Below are 25,959 nucleotides of genomic sequence, written 5' to 3' on the forward strand. Positions count from 1 at the left end.
CAACTCCTGATATTGGCTCAGGTCATGATCTCATAGTTTGGTTCCTGAGTTTGAGCCAGGTTAGGGTCTCCGCTGACAGCACGGAGCCTGCTTGGGATCAAATCTCTTCCTCTCTCTCTGACCCTCCCCCATCTCAAAAATAGATAAACTTAAAAAAAAAAAAAGAAATTCCTTATTAAAAATATATTCATTTAGGGGCACCTGGGTGGCTCCATTGGTTAAGCGTCTGACTTGGGCTCAGGTCATGATCTGGCAGTTCATGGTTCAAAGTCTGTGTCCAGCTCTGTGTGGATAGCTCAGAGCCGGGAGCCTGCTTTGGATTCTGTGTCTCCCTCTCTCTCTGCCCCTCCCCTGCTCATTTTCTCTCTCTCTCTCTCTATCTCTATCTCTCTCTCTGTCTCTCAAAAATAAGAATAAACATTTAAAAAACATACATTTAAATAGTGCATTCAAAAACAGGAGAGATCATGAAAATTAATGCAATAAATTCTATAATAATACTAACCTTACAACATGTTGGGTGATCTTTTTAAGTATTGTGCATATGTTGTTAACTTATTTAATACTATCCTCATAACACCCAAGAAAGTAGGTAATCATATTACTTCTTTTTTACACACAAGGAAGCTGAAGCACAGAGAGGCTGAAACTTGTCTAAGGTCACTCAGCTAGTTAGTGGAGAAGCTAGACTTAATCCACGCAGCCTGGCCCCTGAGGCTGCACTTTAGGCACCACACTGTAAAATGGTTCCAAGAAACAAAAATGGAGTTTGCCTCTGGGTTACTTTCTCTCAAAGAAAATGGAGAGTAGTAGGTTATATGGAGGTACCTGTTATCAAATCACAAATAAGCATTTAACTGAACATATGGTTTCCTAGGCCTACATTTTAAGAGGAATTGATTGTGCAGGTTATCTAATGCAAAAGTGGGCAAGACTTTCAACTGTATTATTATAGAATATATAGAAATAAAACCCAGTCTAGAGAGATGAATCCTCACTTGTACTCATGAGGCATGGCCCTTGAAAATTTTCATCTCTGTGGGCAAAAGTAGATAAAGATATGCTTCCTTACTAAGAACAGGGCTGTTGATAGCCCCAAATCTTACCCCATTCTCTCTGCATGATCACAAACCACCACAGAGGTCAGAGTGGAGCAGAAGAGCAGAGTTAAGCAAAATCTCTTTGGCAAGATCATTTCTTCCAAGGGGACATCATTAATCTAATAATGTTGCACATTAAATCAATTTGCACCAAGAAAATGAAAGCCACACAGGGTGATATATAGCCTATGGGAGCTCCCCAAATGAACGCCAGCCCCAGCCAACGTTTTAGTCTCTTGCTACTTCTTTTATTTTACACAGAAAATTAAATGTTAGCCAGTTGAGTTCTATTTTCGTTTAGAATGTCTATTAAAAGTCTGGCTGTAATATTTATGAATACCAAAACAAGACCACCAGGGCACATATGTACTAAAAGCAAGTCTCTGTCACAGGTCTACCAAGCAGTTTCTCAGACATTAATAAAATAATAATAATAATAATAATAATAATAATAATAATATAAAAATCACTAAAACTACAACAGAGAGGTTCCAATTGGAAGAACAGATAAAAAAGAAAAAGTGTTTTAAATTTTGCACACACACAAAAAAATCCTTTATGTGATTTAGAAACCCCTTCCTTCCTATTGCTTCAATCCTGGAGTTAAAACATATAGACTGAGGTTCAATATAGGCCCATCAGATTTCATTATGAAGCTTTCAGGAAGATAATTTAGAGGAAACACTCAAATGTTTACTAAGAGTATATGAAAGTCTCAACTGCAGGCCTGTTCATGCAAGAAGTTTTTCACCTCAGTGTTGTGGTTGTTGTTGTTGCCAAAATTTTTTCTGAATTCCTAGTGGTCTTTGTTTTATTTTGTTTGGTTGAGGTCAGGGTTGACTTACGGATTGTCTTGAGATACAGTAAGTAGAGGGAGACAGACAATTTACCGTGAAATTGTTAGTAGCCAAGGCTGAACAGTGATAAATAGTGATAAAATACATTAAAGATAAGCCATGTCATAAATAATAATGTGAACTAATGGAGACACAGAATTTAATTTGAAAAAAAAAAGTTCTCTATACTAGTTTCCTGTAATATATTACCATCTACAGTTTACCCATGCATCAAAGTTAAAACTGAAAATCACCCTTGCCACTGGAAAATTTAAATAAAGTTTTACAAGATTAATTAAGCTGAATCTTCAGTAAAAAAAATTAACCACAGATTTCAGGTTTATCTTTGCCTGTAAGGTGATCTTTATTTTTTTCCTCCTGGAAAACTTTGTAACAAGATAATATTTTCTGAGCATTACCTTGCAGGATTACAGCATCAGCATCACTAAACTGTTCTATTGCTCCTCCAAACCCAAAGCAATGGAAAGAAGGAGGAAAAGAGGAAGAGGAACCAGGAGCAACAGTCTTTGTTTACACATCCCCAAGTCTTAAAACATAACCCCATCCACGCCTGACATTCCTCATCTCGCCTCTGCCCTTCCTGCCACCCTCTCTGTTAATCCTTGGGAGTGGGACTTCTTTATCCACCTGGACTGACCCTATTGGAAGTTTCTGTGCTTTTACATGCTTCTGAGGCCAGGAACAAGATTATGCAAAGACTGGCCTTGAGACTGCAGAAGTCTTGATGGTTCCTGCCAACAAACTGACTTTGTCCTAACACCCCTCTCCCCACCCCCTTTTTATGTAAAGAATGAAGGACTTTTATTGAAGATACAGACATAGGGAGAACAATGATGAGAGAGGGCAGTGACAGGGAACAAGCTGATGCACCAGAGTTCTTACTGGGTTTTGCTCTTCAGTTGAGTTTAATTTAGTAGCATTTTCTGTGTTACTGGATTGGTTTAATCAGAAAGGATTTAGGGGCAACATCATGCCTTGATTCACAAAATATTTCTGTGTGTGTGTGTGTGTCCATGAGCATGGTGATTTTTATACTGTTGAGAACTATTAGCTAAAAATCTTTCCACAATGAAAAGAGGGCATGGTTTTCTTCTAGTCAACTTTCAAAGGGGCTGCTCTGTCATCTGAACCCAGAGCTAAGGTGGCCCACCTAGACTTCGAAGGGCTGATCTGCTGGGTCCATTTCTCACTCTGCCTCCAGAATGGCAAAATGCCAAACACTCCCTTGGTAATCATGTGCACTCTGCAGCTTTCAGTTTCTCTATCATTCACCTCCACAGACCTTTGAAGTGTCCTTATTCTGGTTTTGCTCACTCCCCTGCCACTCTTCAGAGTGCATTTGCATGATATTGGGAAAGTAAAAGAATGTCCATTTGGAAAATCAAATTCCTGGGACCAGAATCTTAAATCTTAACGTGGAAGAGAGCGAGAGTTTAAGGATTCCCCACCCCTAGTATCTTCTTTGCCACCAATGTTCATCACTTCTTTTACGGAAGTACGACTTTCGAGGATTACAATGTAAACTGGCCCTCACATAGTCCCTCTTCTTTGGATGGAGAAAGAGCCATGAAATACACACTCAGGCCCAATGAACTTGATTCTGAACTTGGCAACTTTCTGAACTGGGCTCACAGCGATCCTCAATAACAGAGGTTAGTTGAATTAAAGAACGTGGTCCGTCTGAGTGAGTACAGTAAGCTTCACCAAAGCAAGAGCTTGAAAGGACTTTTTTTGAATCAGGTATATGCAAATATTAAACCAAGACAATCCATATGAGTTCATGAAAGGGACAGAGGAGACAGATTCACCTGGAGGAAGAAGAGGTTGGTGGGCATCAGGCAAGGGTTCAGAGCCTCACATGACTAGATGGGGTTTCAGACTTTGGCCTCACGCCAAAAGTGGAATGTAGTAAAAATCAGATACACCAGGTTAAAAGTCTAGTTAAACAAGTAGGCTACTCATTGTAGAGAAAAGGTAGAGAGTTGAAGTATGATGCTTGGTTGGGCTCCTAAGTCTCATACAATATCACACAGATGCCAATATTCCAACTGCAGCTGACAAGACTCTCTTTAATCCTCAGTACAGAGGAAGGGAGAATCAGGAGAGAATTGAAGTATAAGATGTGCCCTAAAGTATAGGTCTGAGGTGGCTGTGATGAAGTGTGGAGGCCAGACTATGTGGATGGGGGTGACGAGATGGCAGGGTAGGAAAGAATGTTTGGAAGAACAATAGTCATTACTTGTTTTGTTTATTTATTAATGCAGTATGGATATAAAAATCCTATTCCTAAAATTATGCCAACTATTAAGAAGCCTCTTCCCTTATTCATAAAAAGACCATGGTGATTTCTTCAGATTGCTCCCAATTATATGTGCCCATTATAATGATGATTTATTTGAAAGTCTTAAATGTGACTAAGTAGTCTGAAAACTATGTTCTATCTTTTGTGTTTCCTTTACATGGTATCTTTGGTGATACAGAAGAAGTGGTCAATATCAACTTAGTTTCATAAACTTTCCAGTCAATCTGGTACACATATTATTCAAGGTCATCCCATAAAACAGTAAATCTTACAGGTACACATAAAACCTTTACTCAACTATTTATTTATTCTTAATATTATTATTTTACGTGGCTAATGCTCAATAGCACGTAGACTATTTTTTAAAATGAATCGACTGTATAATCATTTTTGCAGGCATTCTTATTGCATGTGAGCCGGAAGATTGCATTATAAGGTATATTAAATGTGTGTGATTACTATACCTTATGAAGAGCATAATCCAGGAATCTTTAGACTCTAGATCACCATTGACAAAGAAATGAGATGATATTTTTGTAAAACTATAAAGAGCATGAGTTTCCCAAGCCAAGAAAGCTCATTTTAACAGCGTTCTTTTCCAACAGATTTCCATTTATTAATGTATTTATGTATTATACAACGCTTGTGATCTACATGTGACTAAGTTTTAAATCACTATAACTATAAATGCCAACTTATAAAAGGTTTGAGAAATTCCATGACTCCAGAAAAAGGGAGAAGACTAAAAAGTCATAAGTTCCTTCAATTTCAATTACAAGTTTGTATGTGAAAAGCAACAACTGATTCCCCATTCTGAATAAGATAGAGATTACTGTAGGTAGCAAACAGAAGTCCTTGACTAATTAAAGAAAACAATGTTAGTTTGGAGGACATGGCAAAATCTTACCCAGGGCAAGATTTTTGATTCCTTTCTTCCCAGAATATTGTGAAAAGGTCCATGATGGTTTGAGATAGGTAAGCTGTAGGCTTACAAGCCTACAGGAACATGAGCCCGAAGCCCTGTGAGATCTTTTATGGCCATGAGAGTCTGTGAAATGTTGTAGTTAATTCCCTGCTATCACCTCACACACAGAACTAAATGTATTTGCTGGCTGGCTTCCCTCTTTCTGTCAATGGTGCCACCATTCTTCCAGCCACCCAGGCTTGAAATTTTGGAGTTAGTTTTCATTCTTTTGGCTTCTTACCCCTTACCCCAGTCACTTACCAAATTTATTCAATTCTTTCATGTCTCTTTCCCATCCAAGCCTATGTTGCTTGTCCCATTGCAAGACCTTAATTCAAACCCCTATTATTTCATGCCTGTTCAATTACAGTACTCTTGTAATTGGACCCTTTTTCCATCCAACTGGCCCTGTGTGCCACCACTAGATTAATCTTCTTTAAATATCACTTTGATCATGTTATTCATCTTCAGTGTCTCTGCCTTGTGTTTATCTGTGTTGCACAAGCTGCTGACCTGTTCAGCAACAAAAGGGGCATGTGATTAATTACATTTGGGAAAGACTGCCTACGGTAACCTCTGTAGGAAATTCACAGTGCTTCTCTGCATCGCAGTGACTTGAAGAAATCTACCAATGGAAAAACCTGGCTCATTCTATTTAACATTCCCATTTCTCAAGTTTAGTTGAGAAAAATGGAAACTTTTTTTTTTTTTCATATAAAAAGCATGAAGCTCTCTCTCAGACTGAATATTTTAAATCACACACCTTGGGAAACATTAGTGAGTATCATAATATTCCAACTCCTAAAAATTGACATGTTTCTTCATAATCATGCTCCATTTGGTCTAGGCTTTTATTGCACTGACCATCAATGCACACCAACATGATATCTCAGTCTATACTCTCTGATCAGACTTATCCCGTCTTTGTTAACTTTTACTGGTCAAATTAAAAAAAAAAATCATTTTTATCCTTCAAGAACCAATTCAATGGCCACCTCTTTTATGAAGATTAGATAGGTCTCCTGCGATATGTGGGACACAGTAATTATAAATGTTATAGAATAATTCCCAATCCATTCAACTCAGTGTAGCAGAAATCCATTTAGTCCTTTCTAGTTGCCAGGCACTGATGATAGGAAGTAGGTTACGTAAGTACCCCACTAAGATGCTCAATGGAGTATTCGCAGAATTGGAGATATTGCTATAATAGGGATAATATACTATTATATATACAATTATAAGTACTGTGGAAACCTAGTTCATTCTGTTTGGAAATCATGGGTAGTGCTCATGTAAAGCTACAGAAAGATGGTCTCTGAGCCAGCTCTGATTTAACCAAAACATTAAATAATTATCATTCAATAATGAACTCTAGGTGACCTATATCCTCATATTGGACTCAAAACCTGTAACATCTGGCCGTGCTTCATGAGACAGAGGACCCTCAGCCACCATTACCTATTAAAAGTTCCTCATTCAAGTTGAAAACTATTCTTAAATAACTCTTCAGTTACTGACTCCTCAGACTATAGAAACCCAGTCCCTTTTATCTTTTCTCAAAGGTTTGATTTTCTAGTCTTTAATCATCATTCTGTTTCTCTGAACTCCCTCCAAAGCATCCATGCTCCCCTTCGCTTGCCGACTCCACAACTGGTTACTATACTATGTAAACAGCAGACAATGTCGTGCAAACCCAGACAACATGGTAAGGTTTGATTTAGTTAGGAACCCAACTCACAAATACTTATTCAGAATATCTCAATTCTGTAGTGCAAAACTTGGCTGTAGATCAAGAGCGTTTTAATGGCCTGTTCATACAGCATTACATGAGGGTGATGATTTTTTAAAAATTCTTCTGGGCATAATATTAAACTACAGAAATTCCCAAATAAGTACACCCACATAGCACCAGATATTTAAGAGCTATTTATGATTTCCACTATTTACTAGTTCAAATAAGTATGCCATATTTAAGATACATATAAGTATGTGTCCCTATGTATAATACATATATGCTATACTAAATATATATTCAATATCTAGTTACATAAAATCAAATAAGGCATGTAATAGAGGTTTTTGTCACATGATTTAAGTTTTGAGACTCTGTGTGTATGTGTTCACACATAGTGGCATAATGAAGAAGAAAAGTACCAAATGAAGAAGAAAACTACAATATACACTTAATTATAAATGAGATTCCTAAGTTAATCAAATTTTAATTTATAAATCTATGTCACAAAAGGCAGAGGGAAAAGACGTCTCACTAATAAAAGAATAAGAATTACATTGATAACAAATTTCTTAAAAGTAACTATAGAAATGAGAGATCAAGGGAATCTTCAGAGTGCTTGAGAAAATAACTATCAAACAAAAATAGTACACTAAGCTAATCCAGTTTTAAAAAACAAAATAAAATCACAACATTGGCAGGTAAGAAAAACAAAATTCCCACTAATAGACTGAACTAAAAAATATACTTCAAGGAAGAAGAAAATACGGAGAAAATTCAAGATATAAAAGCAAACAGTAAGAAAAAGTGGTGAAAATTTATTAAATCTAGACAAATATTATCTGGTTTAAAGCAATAATATTAATGTTCCTACTTAAAACAATAAGTTATTTTTAAAGAACACTAATAACCTACAGGAAATTAATAGCATATAAATTAGAGGATATCAGGTCTTTAAGAGGATCGTATATTTTGGGGGGAGCAAAAGAACTAAAAATAGGGTTTAAGATATTGCTAAGCTTTGTACTTGAATAACCAAATATGCATGATAAAATTTCAGGAGTGATCACTAAAATAGTAGTAATATTAAGTCTTTTAAAAAACTTTTATTTAAAAGTTTATTTATTTTTAACAGAGAGAGAGCGTGAGCAGGGGAGGGGAAGAGAGAGGGAGACACAGAATCAGAAGCAGGCTCCAGGCTCCAAGCTGTCAGCACACAGCCCAACGTGGGGCTCGAACCCATGAACCGCAAGATCATGACCTGAACTGAAGTTGGACACTCAACCGACTGAGCCACCCAGGTGCCCCTAAGATTAATTCTAAATCTAGTTTGAAAATTTAATATGTTAAACTTTGGGCTTCATTCAATATTCATGATATAATTTTCAGACTAATCTCTAAAAGAGTAGAGATGGATAAATTCAAATCCAAGTGAACTTTTTTTTAATGTTGGAAAAATAAGAAAAATAAAATACAGCAATTCGAAAACCACCACCAATCCTGAAGAATACAAGGAAGGAGATTAAAAGAAGAAAGGGAGAGGGATAAGTGGAAATTATAAACTTGAACTAAACTTGCTATTTATTTTTTTTAAAATTTTTTTCAACGTTTTTTTATTTGTTTTTGGGACAGAGAGAGACAGAGCATGAACGGGGGAGGGGCAGAGAGAGAGGGAGACACAGAATCGGAAACAGGCTCCAGGCCCTGAGCCATCAGCCCAGAGCCTGATGCGGGGCTCGAACTCACGGACCGCGAGATCGTGACCTGGCTGAAGTCGGACGCTTAACCAACTGCGCCACCCACGCGCCCCTAAACTTGCTATTTAAAACACAGAGATAATCAAATTATATCTAAAAAGTCCCAGCTTATAAATATTTATTCAGAATATGCCAACCTTGAGCCCTCAACAGCTCGTAAGACATTCTTCTATAACATAAAAACACACATTTTTAAAAATTTAAATAAAGGGACTGTAAAACATATACTCAGGGTATAATCAACAAAAGGTAGCTGAATCTCAATATCATACAAAGAATACATTAAGACAAAAGCATTATCAGGAATAGGTTAATTATATGATTAGTAATAAAGAGCTGAATTCATCAATAAGATAAAAAGATTAATCTTGTATTCATCTACTAACTTAGCTCCAGAATACATAAACCAAAAATGGATAGAACTGCAAAAAGAAATTAGCAAATTCATAATCATAGTGTGAGGTTTCAACATACCTATCTCAATGATAAGTTGTAAACAAAAAAAACAATAAACCTATGTAAAATTTACCAACAGAACTAACAAACTTCATTTAATGGGCATACATGAAATTATGCATCTACTGGTGGAGAATACAACTTCCTCTTGAATATAAAATAAAACTTTAGGAAAACTGAATGTGTGCTACGAGGCCATAATTCAGGACTCAATAAATTTCAGGTAACATATAGAACATGTTTTTAGTAAATAACACAATTATGTTAAAAGTCAAGAAAAACAGTACAAATCTATTTACATTTGGTAATAAAAAATGTAATTCTAGGAAAACATAATGGAGAATTGAAATATAATTATTGAATGGAAATGAAGACACTACATATCAACAATTGTGGCATGTAGAAAAATGGAGCTACATGGAAGATTTACAGTTTTAGGAAAAAAAAGAAAGGCTGAAAATTAATGAATTAAGCATCATCCATCCTTACAAGTTGGAAAATGAATTATAGAGTAATTCTTAAAATGTAGAAGGAAAGAGATAGTAAAGTTATGAGCATAAATCAGCATAATAAAAAATAAAGATTCAATAAAGGTATCAACAAAACTAAATTTATTTTTTTAAAGTTAAATAAACTTGAAGATCAAAAGTAATAATAATTAGGTGCAGAAATAAACGCATAAGAGACTTTAAAGAAAGGACATAATGAACTACTTTCTACCAATAAATTTGAGATTTAGATAAGCAGATAATTTTGTAGATTTTAGTACACAAAGAGAATATCCTGAAAGCTCTAAAAAATATAATGCGTACATTTAAAATATTCTCTCTCTCTGTCTCTCTCTCTCTCTGTCTCTGTCTCTCTCTCTCTCTCTCTCTCTCTCTCTCTCTCACACACACACACACACACACACGCACACACACACCAGGGCAGCAGCCTTTTATGAGAGTTTTTCCAAAATTGTAAGGATAAGATTGTTCCAATCATATTTAAATCTCTAGAGAATGGAAAGCCTATGTCTCAACTCATTCTTTGAGGCCAGTATAATTTTGGTATTAAAACCATGCAAAAAAAAGGCAGCGGGGGGGGAGGGGGTAGAAGGAGAGGAAAAAAAAGGAAATTATCATTTATTCATAAATTTGGAGATAAAAATTCCAAAGAAAATATCATCAAACTAAATTCTACATTGTAATAAGAGAGATTCCATGATGATCAAACTAGATTCAAATCAGGAATGCAAAGGTGGCTCAACATTTTGAAATCTATAAACTTACTTCATCACACAACACTGATTAAAAAGACTTGAGGCACAGACTAAGGCAGCTTCCCAGAGATGTGCATCATTAAGTGGCCAAACTAGGACTTACATGGGAAAGATTAAATAGTAACTATCTCTTATGAGAAACACCTAAAGACCTAAAAGTTATATGAAGTAAATGATACAAAGGAAAGTGGCTGACATGGAAAATGATCTATGGATGGGAAAAAAATAGTATTCTTTTCACTACTTGATATTTTTCCCAACTCTCCACCCCTCCCTGTTGCTCACTAACTTCCTGGGTTCATAGAATCAAGGGTACAGAAAAAATAGGGTATTAATTGTAGGGCTGTATATTTTTGGGGGGTATCTACTAGATTCTAGATAATGTAGACACTCTTCAGTTATCGTTATTATGAGGCTTTGAGAAGAGCAGGGCAAAAAGATAAGTAGAAATTGGGAAGTTATTGTGAGGTGAGAAGGTAAATCAAAGATGCTGAATTGTGACACCGGGAAAGATCCCAAACAGCCAAACAAATGGGTCACTCTAATAAATTGAGCTGTATATTATATCTAAATTGTTCCAGATCATAGCAGTGGAATCAAAGCTTTGAACCCTGATTTTAAATGTGTATTACCTTTTTACTATGCTGTATATAAGTTATAGAAACACTTTTTAGTGTCACTTCACATTTCTGAGTATTTTCTCTAGGCCCCTCTGCTAATTCCTGGAAACTCTCCATTCAGAGTTGGACTCATAATCAGATTTGGCCAGCCAATACCAAGGCAACTGTCTGTATGTTTTCTTTCCACTCTATCACAGGATGCCAGCACACAGCTTAAGAAACAGTCAGGAAAATGAAGCCTGTTTCTTGAGGGGCTGATTAAGCAAGACAAAGTCAATTAACATCTGATTCCTCACAGGTTTCTGCAAGCAAATTGTTGCAATTACCCAAAACCAGTGAGCAAATTGTGAGATAATTAAAAGGGGCAGTCATGAGTCCACTGACAGGGTCCTGCCTCTGCTGTCAGAAATTCCATAAGAGGCTGATTAAGGAACAATTTTAAACATGCAAAGTTTGCTGCAGGAAAGTTTTCCTCTCTAATGACAATGTAGACATTAAAATACAACTCCTTTGTATTTTATGTAATTTTAAGTACATTTCAAGTGTAATGTGTTTATCTGCATTTTGTGTTTTTAACAGTTTATTGTTTTCATTTACATATAAAATAAATGCAACCATCTTTACAAAGTGTGTTTAGTATATATGTTGTCACAGCCAGGACATTTTACAGCTCTATGGAATAAAAGATAGACTCCACTGTTACTGTTTATAGTCTGTAATAGGCAACATAAAAACAAAGTCCACATTAGTTATGTAGACAGCATACTTTTATGAGCCTGTTAAACTTTGTTTTCACAGGCTACTAAGTCATTTCAAAATAGAGCCTAAACAAACTACCCATATATTTACTCTGTTTGTCACCAAGAATTAAGATTTGATCTCATTATGTAGGTGGTCATTAATGCAGAATTGCCAACATTTCTTTATCATGTTTACAGAAGAAGCTACCAAGAGCCAAAATGGAATGGACAAGAAGACAGGATGTGACAAGATTTCTTTCTTAAAGTGGATAAAGTGGCATTTTCAATGAGCCTTCTGAGCAGATAGCAATCAGGTTTTACCAGCTGACATGGCTTGGACCAAGATTTGTAATACTGTCCTTACAAGAACTTATTTAAAAAAATCCATCTGTACCTCTGAGGGGAGGGAGTTGTAAGTTGCTCGATTTTAGATTTTTGCACTTTCTAGATCATTCAATGAAGTCTGTTGCCCACAGTTTTTAGAAGGATACAAAACACCTAGTATATGCTGTAAACAGTATGGCCAGAGCAGTGAATAAAGGGCAAATCACATGGAGAACATTTTCAAAGTGATAGGATTATTTAGGGTTGAGGAAAAATCAGGGTTGACTTCCTTGAAAAGATAATGTGTATACAGCTATGAAGGAAGTGGGTTAACCGTGTGGGTGCCTACAAGTGGAGCATTCCAGGAAAATGGAACAGTGGTACAGAAACCACAGGTAAGAGTGGGCCAGACATTTAAGAGAAACAAACAGGAGTTCAAAATGGCTAGAGCAAAATAAAGCATTTGAATTTTATCATGGAAATTTATGTGACTGAAATATAACTTATGTGGGAATTATTAGGAAGATCTATCTTTTTATAAGAGATGCTATTTTATCCACTCAAGAACTTATATTTCCTGGAAATTTATTTGTATCCATTCGTTCAACAAATGCTGATTGAGTGCCTACTATGAGCTAATGTTCTAGGGCACTGAGATGTTGTGAAAACAACAGCCAAAGACTAATATTTTCATGTAATGGACCAATGACCATGACCAATCAGCGTATATCCCAAATTTAATATAGACGAATACTAGAAATTCTATTTATATAAAACATCACATGAATATGTCAAAAGAGAAATCTCCCCATACATGTCTAAGATAACGAATCATTTAAAAACTGACATGTAATAATAAAATGGGAAATGATAGAAATCAATGGGTGACAAAATACTTAAAACATAAATGGAATAATTCCTATTATAGTCAGAAAAGAGACAGGGACAGCCATCATTACATCAATTATTCTAGAAGTTCTACTCAATGCAATAAACTGACAACCAAACAAAAAATGAGACTACATGCCACTCTTTGTAGATGAAATATTCTATCCCTGGAAAGCATGAGAATGAAGTGAATAAATATTAGAAATCATAATAGAAGTACAGGAAGTTTTTTCCCCCAAAACACACAGATACCAATAATTTTTCTATACATACTAGAAATAGCCAGCTTGAAAATATATCTATATACTAAGAACTATAAAAAATTATGGAAAATTAAGCAAGGATTCAAATAAAGCCATATCCTTAATTGAGAACATTCAATAATATAGTCTCTAAAGTTAATTTGCAAGGATTTGTTGGTTACAATTAAAATCTAGTGTGGCATTGTTTTAACTGGTGAAGTGGTTTTGGAGTCATCTAAATAATAATAATTTGAGCCTAGACAAGAAAAATGATGAAAATAGGGCAGGGGTGAAGAACAATGACACATAAAAAAATTAAAATACAGCATATAAGCCAAAGAATAGAAAAACTGGACTAACAGAAAACCCAGTAGACATGTATGTGTATTTCATTGAATAATAAAGTTGAAATGTTAGATTTGTGAAGAATGGACTCACCCCATAAATGGTGCTTTTCTTATACTGCTTGTTCTAGGCTGCCATTCCGTTGTGCCTCCAGCTCACTGGTGGGATCAAAATTCAAATCTCATCTTTCCTCTGGAGCCAGCAAGGATAAATTCAAACAATGAGTTATTTCATGGCAAAAATAAAAATAAAACACAACACACACACACACACACACACACACACAATGACCAACCCCCCCCAATTAGTTTTTATTTTAAGATTTTGTCATGAAAAGTGCTATTTAACTAATAAAGGTTTTCCCTTTACAAATGCCATATAATCCTGTTGATTAGCCAGAAGACCTCCTCCACCACCACCAATGGCCTCTTTGTCACAGATGGACCTAGGAAGTCCATATTCAGAATGCTAGTGAGATAGGTTACATGGAGTTATAAATTAGTCATATCGGTCTGAGGCATCCACAGACCAATTACTGCAGTTGCAATGACACTGGCCAAGTCTACTTTGAGGCATCAAGTAAACTCTGTAATCAGTTACCCTGCCACAGTGGCTACATAATGGTGACACTGCATGATTTTGGTTTTGTCTACAGAGAAATACCAAAGTTAAAATGTTTTGTCTTACTTAAGTTTAGAATACCTACTCAGTACAAAAAAACAAGCACGCCATATGCATGTGTGCGCATGCAAATTTTGTCCATTTGTATCACCTAAATAAAACTTTTCCTAACACTTGAGAACATATCCATAACATGGACTAAGCATAATGCATGTAATATAACATGTACATTACAGGCACAATGTAATAACAAATACATATGTATGTGTATATATCACACACAAGTATGACAAACACACATTATATATATACAGTTTTTCTTTAAAGATAATTCCCTGAAGTCTATTTGTTTTACATCAAAGGGCACACATACTGTTTAGAGCTTTAAAAACAAATGTTCCCATTTTCCCTCAGAAAGTTTATGCCACATGTTTATTAGGTTTGGAGGCTGGAGATTAGAAGGAGAGATGTCCTTTTCTAGGAAAAATTTTCCTTCCTGAGTTAACTCATAAAATACTCAGGTTGGATGGAGAGATGGAAGTAAATTTTAAAATAATGATTAGATGCACACCGAGGAGGGAGACAGGAAGAATGTGACTTCAAGCAAAGCCACAAATAAAAGTTTTCTATTAAAACTTTTGCATTCAGCACCCAATCATCCTGTTTGAAAAATGCACACTGATAGAGGAATGAACCGGATGAACTCATTGATCCCCGGTAGACAAAAGAATATAGGATTTCAAGATCTGTTCACTGATTTTGCACAGAGCTGTTAACAAAAGTCTACTCCCACTCATAGCCAACCCCCCTTCCTGAAGGAACTGAATGAACAGGACACAGATTCAATGTGTGGCGGACCCAGAGCAAGGCAGCAGAGGTACCTGTCTGTGATTTTCATTACTGTTGGGCTGAGCCTGCCGCCATTGGTTGTGGCCAGACTATCACATTTCCCTTTCATATTTCTAAACCACTTTGGCTCCTCGAATGTTTCACCTTCATGCTCCACTATCTCAAAAGTACATATAAGCTTGATTAAGATTATCCGAACATGTAACCTCTCCAGGATTGTATCTTTTGGGCCTCCATCAAATCTGCTTTGTCATAGAGCAGACGGGTGAAACGAGCATGTTACTAAGAAGGAAAGAAATCTGTCCAACTTCTAATAGGCTTATGATTCATCCTTTGACGGCTCACAGACCTTTCTGGACGACAGTGATTGGCCATCTGGTTTCATTGGGGATGATAAATTCAGCAATAAACATGACTCTTGGTCCTATGTCCTTCTAAACCCAAGTCACAAATATTGTGAGTCAGATGTCCCCACCCAACAACACGACAGCTCCTGAGCTCAAATGCTCCTTTGACATAGCCCATGCCACCCAACTTCAATTATGCCTGGGCTACATTTCTTTTGGAAGCACTACAGGATTTTTTTTTTTTTCCTTTGACACACCACACACACACACACACACACACACACACACAATTTTTTTTTTTTTTTTTTTTTTTTTAAGGAGGCAGAGGCATCCAGCCAAATAAACTACGTTAAGCAGTGGGTTCCATTTTAGGTGTTGACAGTGTATAATAAATCCAGACCTACCTAACATTTACAGGAACGTTATAAAATGAGTGAAATGGCATGAGCTGGTTGCCGGGCCAACCAGACAAACACAATAAACAGGCAGCAGTGACAGGAGTAAGTTACACCATCTCTCCGGTCTGAAATATATCACTTTACATTAGTCTTTGACCACTTTGAAAGCTCTTTGTTTTATATTTTTCAAAATGCTCTTTTACAGCATAGATTACCATTAAATCTTTTCAGATGAGGAAGTTTCTTTTTTTTTTTCCTTTGCAAACTTGCATAGCTCTAGAAAGTGAACATTTATTTTTATTTTAACTCTAATTAAAAAATAAATTCAAGTCTTAAGAACAATGTTAAGGCTCAAATCCTAAAGGTCCCTTCTGGCAGATTAAAAAGAAAAAAAAAATTTCTCTAGACTAGAAAGAAAATAAACAATAACAGGAGTTACTATACTTCGTTGGTTTAAAATGTTCTGTTAAAATGGCAGCATTTCGCAGTACTATTTAACTCTTTACAAGTCGGTCTGCATCCTGAAGTAATTTCTCTCCTAATGGAGAATAATACATTTTATTACAGAGTTCTAGAACATTCTAGCTGGGAGTATCTTAGAAATCATCAAATTGCTCCTTTGTTTGGCAGAGTCAAAAAGCAATAGATAAATTAGGGTTTTTTAAATAACCATTAAAAATATAATGACATCTCATTTCTGGTATTTATATTATGTAAAAGTATTTATTTTTATTCCTTTAGCCAATATTCACATAAGTGAAATAAGTTCTACCTCACTTCTTTCAGTTTCGGCTTTGAACAGCAAAGTAAAGTAGAGTGACTTAGAATTCTCCATACAAAAATGAGATAAAACTATGTCTGTCTTACAGACATAGAATACTTTAAAACTCAGTTTAACCAAATTTGTTTGACCCATAGGAAATATTGCCAGATTATCAACTATCCGTCCAAAAGGCATGTTTGTGAATAGGGTGACCAACTTGTCACAGTTTGCCTGAGATATTCCACATTTGAGCGCTGACAGCCCATGCTTCAGAAAACCCCTCAGGTCTCAGCAGACAGGTATACTTGGTTACCTACTTGTGCAGGTAATGTATCTTTTTCTCACTGTTTTTCAATACATTTAATAAAAACTGGTTTGTAAGTTACTCTGAGGAAAATTTCACCCTTTCCTAAAAACATTAAAAGTGAGGCAAGTTCTCTGATGATGGTTCATTTGTTTATGATCAACAGAGTCCATATTTCAAGTCAATTTCTTTTTTAGTGTTTATTTATTTATTTTGAGAGAGAGAGAGAGAGTGAGTTGGGAGGGGCAGAGAAAGGGAGAGAGACGGAATCTCGGGCAGGCTGTGCACTGTCAGCATGGAGCCCGATGCGGGGCTTGAACTCACAAACCACAAGATCATGACCTGAGCCAAGATCAACTGGCGGACACTTAACCGACTGAGCCACCCAGGTGCCCCTCAAGTCTATTTCTACAGCTGGAGCAGTGGGTTTAGTAAGAGAGACTCAAAATATAGTTAGCCTATGCATCATTTCAGGTTTCTAAATTGTAGCTGTATCACCAGAAACATTTCACTGCTAACAGTTTGGAAGAAACTAGCCCAAGTTTCCCATTGATTGGTTTCTCGTTTCTCCACTTGCACCACAAGGACTTAGTTTTAAGGAAAACAACATGAACATTAAGGGAAACTGGAGACAGAGTAAGAATAGCCAGGTTACAGGGACCCCTGATAGAACCTGGTTACAATAGATCATAAATTCCCAATGCTTCTTAGAAATGATACCATGGAATGCTTTGAAATCTCCAAAACTGATGGATATTTTAATATATATTGCACAAAATTTGTCATTTTGACTGGAGAAAAGGCACTGTTCCTCTTTCCTGTGGGCAGAATTAGAAGTCAACTCTACAGGTATCACTCTCATAACTTCCATGTTCTAATTCTGTATTTTTGTCACATATACGCAGCTTGACATCTAATAAAGCCTGAAAAAGTTAAAATTCTCTGATTAAAAATGTTTCTTCGAAGGAATAAATGTATCTAGAATAACTGTATTAATAGCCCAGATTCAGGGCACCTGGGTGGCTCAGTCGGTTGGGTGTCCGACTTTGGCTCAGGTCAGGATCTCGCTGTTTGTGGGTTCAGGCCCCTGCTTTGGGCTCTGTGCTGACAGCTCAGAGCCTGGAGCCTGCTTCAGATTCTGTGTCTCCCTCTCTCTCTGCCCCTCCCCCACTCGCTCTCTGTCTCTCTCTCTCTCTCTCTCAAAAATAAATAAACATTAAAAAAATAGCCCAGATTCTTCATGCCTTGCTGTCCCCACACTCTTTGCCATAAGACTTTGAAGTTCCGTTTTCTACATAGATGGGTCTCTTTCCTCATCCTTTGAATCTGTGATGTGTTTCAGTCAACAGGATGCCACAGAGTGATGATGCACCAGTTCCAAGCCCCGGCACAAAGATCACATGCATTTCTACTTTCTTTCTCTTGACCTCTGCCATAACAACATGCCTGGGCTAGCCTGCTACAGAATGAGATACACAGGCCCCCTTGCTATCCTATTCCCAGCTAACAGCTATCAAAATGCCACATCCCCACTGGAGACCAAAAAAACCAGCCAGCTGAACCCAGCCTCAATGAGCAACTAACTCCTGGTCTCCTGACTTCTAAGAAGCTTATTGTCATAAGCCATCTATTTTTAATGTGGTTTGCGATGTAGTATTATTATGATAATAGATAACTAGTAGAAAGTAAAGGGCCTCCATATACCACCCCCATCAAAACACACAGACTCTGTATAAAATTACGAAGGAGTTTTGGTGTCAATACCTCCTAATACCATCTTGGGGTTTGACTGCAACCTTACTACAGTCCATACTCCGAGCCAGTCAATGCTCACATGCTCTCCCTTGGCTGCTTGATGATCCTCCCTGAGGTAACTGTACCTCAAAAGACACTCAGGCTTTGGGGTGCCTGGGTGGCTCAGTCAGTTAAGTGTCCGACTCTTGGTTTCAGCTCAGGTCACGATCTCACGGTGTGTGAGTTCGACCCTCGCATTCGGTTCCATGCTGACAGTGCAGAGCCTGCTTGGAATTCTCTCTCTTCCTCTCTCTGCTCCTTGCTCCCCACCACTTCTGTCTCTCTCTCAAGAATAAATAGGTAAACTTAAAAAATGTACTCAGGCTTGGCCATCATTTCCACAAAGTATCCTTATCTGGCATGTTACTCTAGAAAAAGAAAATGTGATTTCAAAAATCACACACACACACACACACACACACACACACACACACACAAAGACTGAATACCCTCCAAGAAATTTCTATTTCACCAGCATATACTTATAGATCATATTGTATTAGCATGATACAGTAATGAGCCTCTAGATTACAAGAATACAGGGAGACTACTGGAAAAGGCAACTGGCTTTTTTTTTTTTTTTTAATTTTAGGCTATGGCAATTGACTACCACAGCCAGAGCTAATTAATCAACTAGTTAATCAATACACTATTGCTAGAGCTCCATCCATGCCCAGCATAACATCTGCGCTTCTAGAGATACTGATTTATTTTCGCATGCACACTGGAGTGCTGCTTAAGGATATCATTTCCATATTTTAGTGGACTTAATTTCTAAGCTGTTATTGCTAATCCTCAATTCTCTATTTTGACTGTGTTCTGTATATAGTATCTAGTGAATAGATATTTAGAACTTAAATTTCCTGATCTTTGGTATTATCAGAAGTTTGGCACATGGTAAATGTTTGTTAAATGGATACAATAATTATGGAACAACTGAAAGAGATGATTAAATGCCCTAGGTGAAGATACAACTTACTTTAATAGTTAGGCATAATGATAAATGTAAAATTCAAAACACAGAATAATGTTAGAAATATAGCTCAGGAGCAAGGTAAAACATTTCCTGTTTCAAATAAGACCCAAGAGAACCCTGACAGCCTACAGAAAATGGACACTTCTTGGGCCACAAGAGGCAAGACTTTGTAGCTTTCTCTAACTACTTTGACATCGTTCCTCCCGTGTCTAATGGCCATTTCTGCTGCACAGCTTCAAACTTAAAAAAAAATTATGTAAAACAGATATTCTGTTGACCAAACATGGACACTCCCATTCTTGAAACCTACCCTCAGAAAATAAACAGTAATGAAAGGGAATTGAAAGTGGTAAGAAAGGAAAAATTGGTAAGAAAGGACAGTATTGAATGTCATGGACTGCCCTGAAATACAAGAGGCCTTGTTTTCTGATGCCCAAGTTTGACAATATTTCACTTAAACGGTAAAGAAATAAATGGCGAGTTGTCTAAAATGTTTTGTGGCAGAAATTGCTAAATAATCAGTCTGTGTAGCTGTCCATGGCTGAATAAAGCTGCCTTAGTGCATGAACCCATTCTTAAGTTTTGCTCAGGTTCATCTCTACGTGTTATTTCCCTCAGCTACCCTTCCCAATCCTTGCTCACCATGCTGTTTGGAAATCTCTAGAGGAAGGGTGGAGTGGGCCCCATGACTCGTGCTCTCTTGCCATTTTTAGCTGCCTGCAACCTTTCCTGGCTGCCACAATTTATAGACTTGGGCTCAGTGGCCTTGCCAAATAACAAGCGTCTGGCTCATGAACCCCGAGGTGGACTCCTATTAAATGGAAACGTGTCCACTCCACCATATGAAAGCAAAGAAGGGGCTTGAAATGTCAATGTGTGAAAAGTCAAGGTTAATGGAGTGCAAGATTTTTACAAGAGAACCACCACCCTGCAATGACTAATTAAACTGAGTGAGGTCCAGATGGCAAGCATCTTTAAAGATGCCAATTATAGATTCAAATGTTTTTGTGTGACACTGTTTTCCTAGAAAGATTAAGTAGGAATGACGACTTGCTTTTAGTGTTAGACACCATTTTATTCCATCAAAGATCTGGCCAATGCCTGCCCTTGGCTGTACCTATGTGCCCTACTGATGCTAACTTCATAATATATCCTGGGCACAGGGCAGACACCAAGAAAATTTAAGCATCTGTGGCCAGTCCGGAAAAAGCGAGTGGATCTCTGGTGAAGAATCACTTCCTCCAATGTGTATTACCACACTCTTGTAGTCACTGCAGATTTGGATTTCAGTGATTTAATTAATAGATCCTTATTGGATGTGCACTGGATCCCAGTGAACTCCATCACCATAGCCACCTCCTATGGGATGAGTCTTGTATCAGTTCAAGAACACAAAAGATAAGAAGAAAAGTAAAACTCTCAAAAAGATATAACCAGACTAAACAAGAGGAAAAGATTTAAACTTACCAGGCACATGGACAAGTGAGAATAAGGTGTATCCAAATTCTTCTACTTTGAGATACAGAGAAGTCAAATCAATCCTTGATCTCTCCTACTGAGTTTCATATTTAGATAGTATTCCTCAGCCTACTATTTTGCCCAATAGTCCTCACAGGATGATACTACAGATGTTATTAAAACAGTCCATGTTCAAAGAACTTTAACAAACTCTGCACTATTCCAAATTAAAAATGTTTTTTTCCTGGGGCGCCTGGGTGGCTCAGTTGGTAAAGCGTCTGACTCTTGATTTCAGCTCAGGTCACGATCTCAAGGTGGTGAGATGAAGTCCCACGTCAGGCTCAGAGCAGAGCCTGCTTGGGATTCTCTCTCTCTCTCCCTTTCTCTCTGCCTCTCCCCTGCTCTCTTTCTCTCTCTCTCTTTCTCTCTCTCTCTCTCTCAAAATAAATAAACTTAAAAAAACGTTTCTGCTATGACACTTCTCAGCCCCTTTTATCTCACTATAGTGTATCATCAATTTGTGGGAAAAGATGAGATATTGTATATTGCCCTACTTCCAACACACATGTATATGTGTGTGCACACAGATACACCCTATCAAGTGTCTTTCAGCCTTTAAATTTTTAGATTTAAAAAATTTCTGTAGATGTAGATTGAGTGCAATACTAAATAGTTAAAATTTCCGGGAAGAAGAAAAATGACAAATCTGACATTTGGGAGCATTAATCTGACAAGGGAATCGGGATCTCACGGAACAAGGTGATAAAGCAAAGGGATGAGCTAAGTGTTGGGTTTGTCTCTCACTGGTATGTATTCGATGTTTAAAGACTGTTGAAGAGGAAGTGAAAAGACAGGCATAAATATAAGAGTCATTCAAGAGCAAGCCTAATGGTTTGTGGAACTATGTGCCAAGATCAAGGAAGAGGTCAAAGATAATTCTGAGGTTCCAAGACTGGAGAGAAAATATATTAATAAAAGTTGGCGTAAGGAAACTGGAGAGAATTCAGTTTTGTATCTGTGGAATTTGAAGGCATGGGAATCTTTTGGAGGTGCGTTGGTAAAATGGAGAGTGAGCCTAGCAAAATTAGCACGTAATACTCAGAGATATGATTTATCCCCAAATAAAGGAATGTTAGGCTTTTGATGTCAATGATAGACCTTATAGAGCTATCCTGTATGATAGGAAAGCAGATAGTAAAAATGACAGATGAGAAAAACTTGAAGGGCTAAGGGGAAAATGTCTTAATGGGTATTCTGTGACCCTAGGGCCAGGAATCAGATAGAGAAGTTAGGTGTGTGGGTGGGTGGGGCGGGGGGGGGGGGAGTGGAGGGTTTGATGTCTGTGTGAATGAATAATTTTCTTTATTTCTCATGGAAATGAGTTGACTTCCATGGAAGTTAACAGTAACCATTTTGGTTAGTATCAAGGACATATTAGTATCAAGTACATATTAAAGTCCAAGAAATACTTTATAGAGAGAATCACTAAAATGATCTTATTATGCTGATGTCACCCTTTCCTTTATTAAACAATTGTATTGAGGTATATTGCATATACCTTAAAATCTATCCATTTAAAGTATAAAATTCAATGATTTTTACCAAATTTACTATGCTGTGAAACCATCACCATAACCCTGTTTTAGAAACTTTCTCACTCCAGTAAGCAGTCATGCTTACTTACAGTAAATGACTGTTCTCACCCCGGCTCTAAGCATATAATAATCTACTTTTCTTCTCTCTACATTTTCTGCACGTACCATTCTGTCCCCATCTTCATCTGAGAAAAACTACGTTATCTTTTCCCTAGTTCTAAATAAAATTGTTCCAATCAGTATGAGAGTGCCTTTCATAATCATCACATAATTGAAAGGCATAACATAATGCCTTTCAAAATCATCACAAAACAGCAACCAAAGTAGCTGATGCTAGAAACATCATATGTACAAAATGGAAGATGGTTCTTATTCTAAGTTAGTATTTTCTGTGTTCCAAAAAGTAAACAAGGAACTAAAGGTGATGCATCAGTCTAAGAAGCAGGATCCTGCAAGAAACCTGGTTCACAAGCTAAAAACAAAGTCGATGAACAAACAAAACACAACAGAAACAGTCTCACAGATACAGAGAACAAACCGATGGTTGCCAAAAGGAAGAGGGATGGGAGGAGGTACAAATTAGGTAAAGGGGATTAAGAGGTATAATCTTCCAGCTGAAAAATCAATAATACATGGGGATCTAACTTAGAGCACAGAGAATATAGTCGGTAATACTGTAACAACTTTGTATGGTGACGGATGGTAACTAGACTTAAAGTGGTGACCATTTTATAATGTAAATAAATATCAAATGACTATGCTATACACAAACTGACACAGTATTATATGTTAATTATTCTTCAGAAGGAAGGAAGGAAGAGAGGGAGGGAGGAAAGGAGGGTGGGAGAGAAGAAGAAAGAGAACAAGAGAAAGAGAGCAAGAAAGAAAGAGATCCGGTACCAGGAAGAAAATAAGTTACGCGTTACTCTGGGCTGAGTTTTCGGACATCACTAGCCTGGCTAGGTGAGTCTGCGGAAAACCAGATTTGGCATTCTCCAGGAGAAAGCCTGATAGGAGACTGCATTGCAAAGACAGCCACTGTGGTCAGAGAGGTATTCTGATTTGGCCCACAGTTTGAGAAGGGGTCAGAAATGGACCACATGGAAATTGGCGCTCAGAGGAACTCCATCTGGAAGGCGAACTTTCCAGGCTGCTGACGGCTCAAAATGTCAAATTGTTTGAAAAAACAAACACTCTGACATAACAGATCCATGCAATGAAGTTTTCAAGATGTTCCCAACAGAACGGCATGCGGCAGCTGGCACAATGCACCTACTCCCCAAGCCCCAAACGCTGTCCCAACAACCAAAAGAAGAAGAGGGAACTGTAAGACATAAAGTTGTTGAAAAACCAATTCCACCGGCTAGACTTTCCCTGCTTTTCCATTCATACAATAATAACTGGATGGTCTCTGTTAGATTCAACCTTTTAACTTCTTTTCAAATGTCACAGCCTCTTACATGTGGTAAGTGTGCATTTCTAAACCCTAAAAGAAAACAGTCCAAATATTTTATACGTATTGAAAGATTAGGCCTTGCAGATATTACAAAGATGAGACTCAGACAAAAGGAAAGAAATTTGTTCAAAATTACCTGTGAATGGAATATTCCTTCAACGAGCTGATCATCGATAATCGAGCCTGTAAAGCAGGCAATGGACATTCAAAATAAAAAGAAAGTTGGTGGGAAGTAGGAGATGGTAAAACTTCTGGGAATTTCTAAAATACAATCCAATTGTACAAAGTATAAAAGTGAACTTATTCTCTCAGAAGATCTTTGTGGTTCACTGGTAGGCTGCTTGGAGTTTGAACTGTGGTTTCTTTATTCTCACTCATCCTTAAAAAATGTGACGAATGTAATAAGCTTTATATCCCTTTTCAAGGCTCAGTGCATATGAAGTCTACCCGGCTCCTATCTGGCAAACGTCTTCCTGCTTCTGAAAATTTCCTTCATCACTCAACCCTACGCCTGGCATGCCATCATCTTCCTCGGTCACCTGTGTTACTGTTCTGCTAACAAGTCTGTCAAGCTTCAAAGTGTTTTCCATTTTCACATCTTCTCCATTTTGTTTTGAATCTATATAAATGTTTGATAAGACTAAAGTACGAGAAAGAAGAACACAGACACTTTGAAAATGTCATGTGTGTTAGGCCCTTTACTTTTCCAATAGTTTCAGCAACGTAAAGAAGGCAAAGAAACCCAGACATAGGGACAAAGTTAAATGGTATGGATTTATACTCTGTATTTATTTTTCCTATGCTTTTGGGGGGAGGGTACATTTTTTTATTTTTAAGATTTTGTCTTTCATTTTTTTTTAAGTTTAGTTATTGATCTGGAGGAGACAGTGTGAGTGGAGGTGGTGTAGAGACAGAGGGAGACAGAGAATCCCAAGCAGGCTCTGCACTGGCAGATGCAGGGCTTGAACCCACAAAACCGCAAGATCACGACCTGAGCTGAAACCAAGAGTTGGATGCTTAACCAACTGAGCCACCCAGGTGCCCCCAGATTTTATCTTTTAGAGCTATTGAAGGCTCACTGCAAAACTGTGGGGAGGGCACAGAGATTTCACATATGCTCCCTGTGTCCACATATACACAGCCTCACTGTCAACATTCCCCACCAGCGTGGCACATGTTACAAATGATGAGCCTGCATTGACATGTCATTGTCACTCAAAATCCATACTTAGTCTTGTACATTCTATGGGTTTGAACAAAAGTTTAGTGACAGGTACCCATCATACGGTACCATACAGAGTATTTTCACTGCCCTAAAAATCCTCTGTGCTCTGCCTATTTATTCCCACCCCTGTCCACAAGCCTTCACAGCAACTGATATTTTTACCATCTCCATAGTTTTGCCTTTTCCAGAATGTCATATAGTTGGACTCAGACGGTCTGCAGGCTTTTCAGATTGACTTTTTTTTTTTTCACTTAGCAACATGCATTTAAATCATGTCTCTTCATGACTTCCTAGCTCATTTCTTTTTAGCAATATAACTAATATTCCATTGTCTGGATAGACCACAGTTTATCCACTTACATACTGAAGGACATCGTGGTTGCTTTCAAATGCTGGAAATTATGAGTAAAACTGCCTTAGATCTGTGCACAGGTTTTTTTGTGCAGACATAGGTTTTGATCCTCTCTGAGTAATTACCAAAGAGCACAATTTGCAGGATCGTATGGTAACGGTATGTTCAGTTTTACAAGAAACCACCAAACTAGGGGCACCTGGGTGGCTCAGTCAGTTGAGCATCTGACT

General features: G+C 37.4%; 1 long non-coding RNA gene across 1 annotated transcript in view; it reads right to left on the minus strand.

Moving 5' to 3' along the window:
• LOC121015355 (uncharacterized) overlaps window positions 1-25,959 on the minus strand; it is a 426,891-nt gene that overhangs the window by 147,223 nt on the left and 253,709 nt on the right. The window contains exon 4 of the long non-coding RNA XR_005783786.1: window positions 13,685-13,783. This is a non-coding gene — a long non-coding RNA (uncharacterized LOC121015355). The remainder of the gene's footprint in view (window positions 1-13,684; window positions 13,784-25,959) is intronic.

This window comes from Herpailurus yagouaroundi, unplaced genomic scaffold (genome assembly GCF_014898765.1).
Source record: "Herpailurus yagouaroundi ecotype Mexico unplaced genomic scaffold, PumYag 206, whole genome shotgun sequence".
Lineage (NCBI taxonomy): Eukaryota > Metazoa > Chordata > Mammalia > Carnivora > Felidae > Herpailurus > Herpailurus yagouaroundi.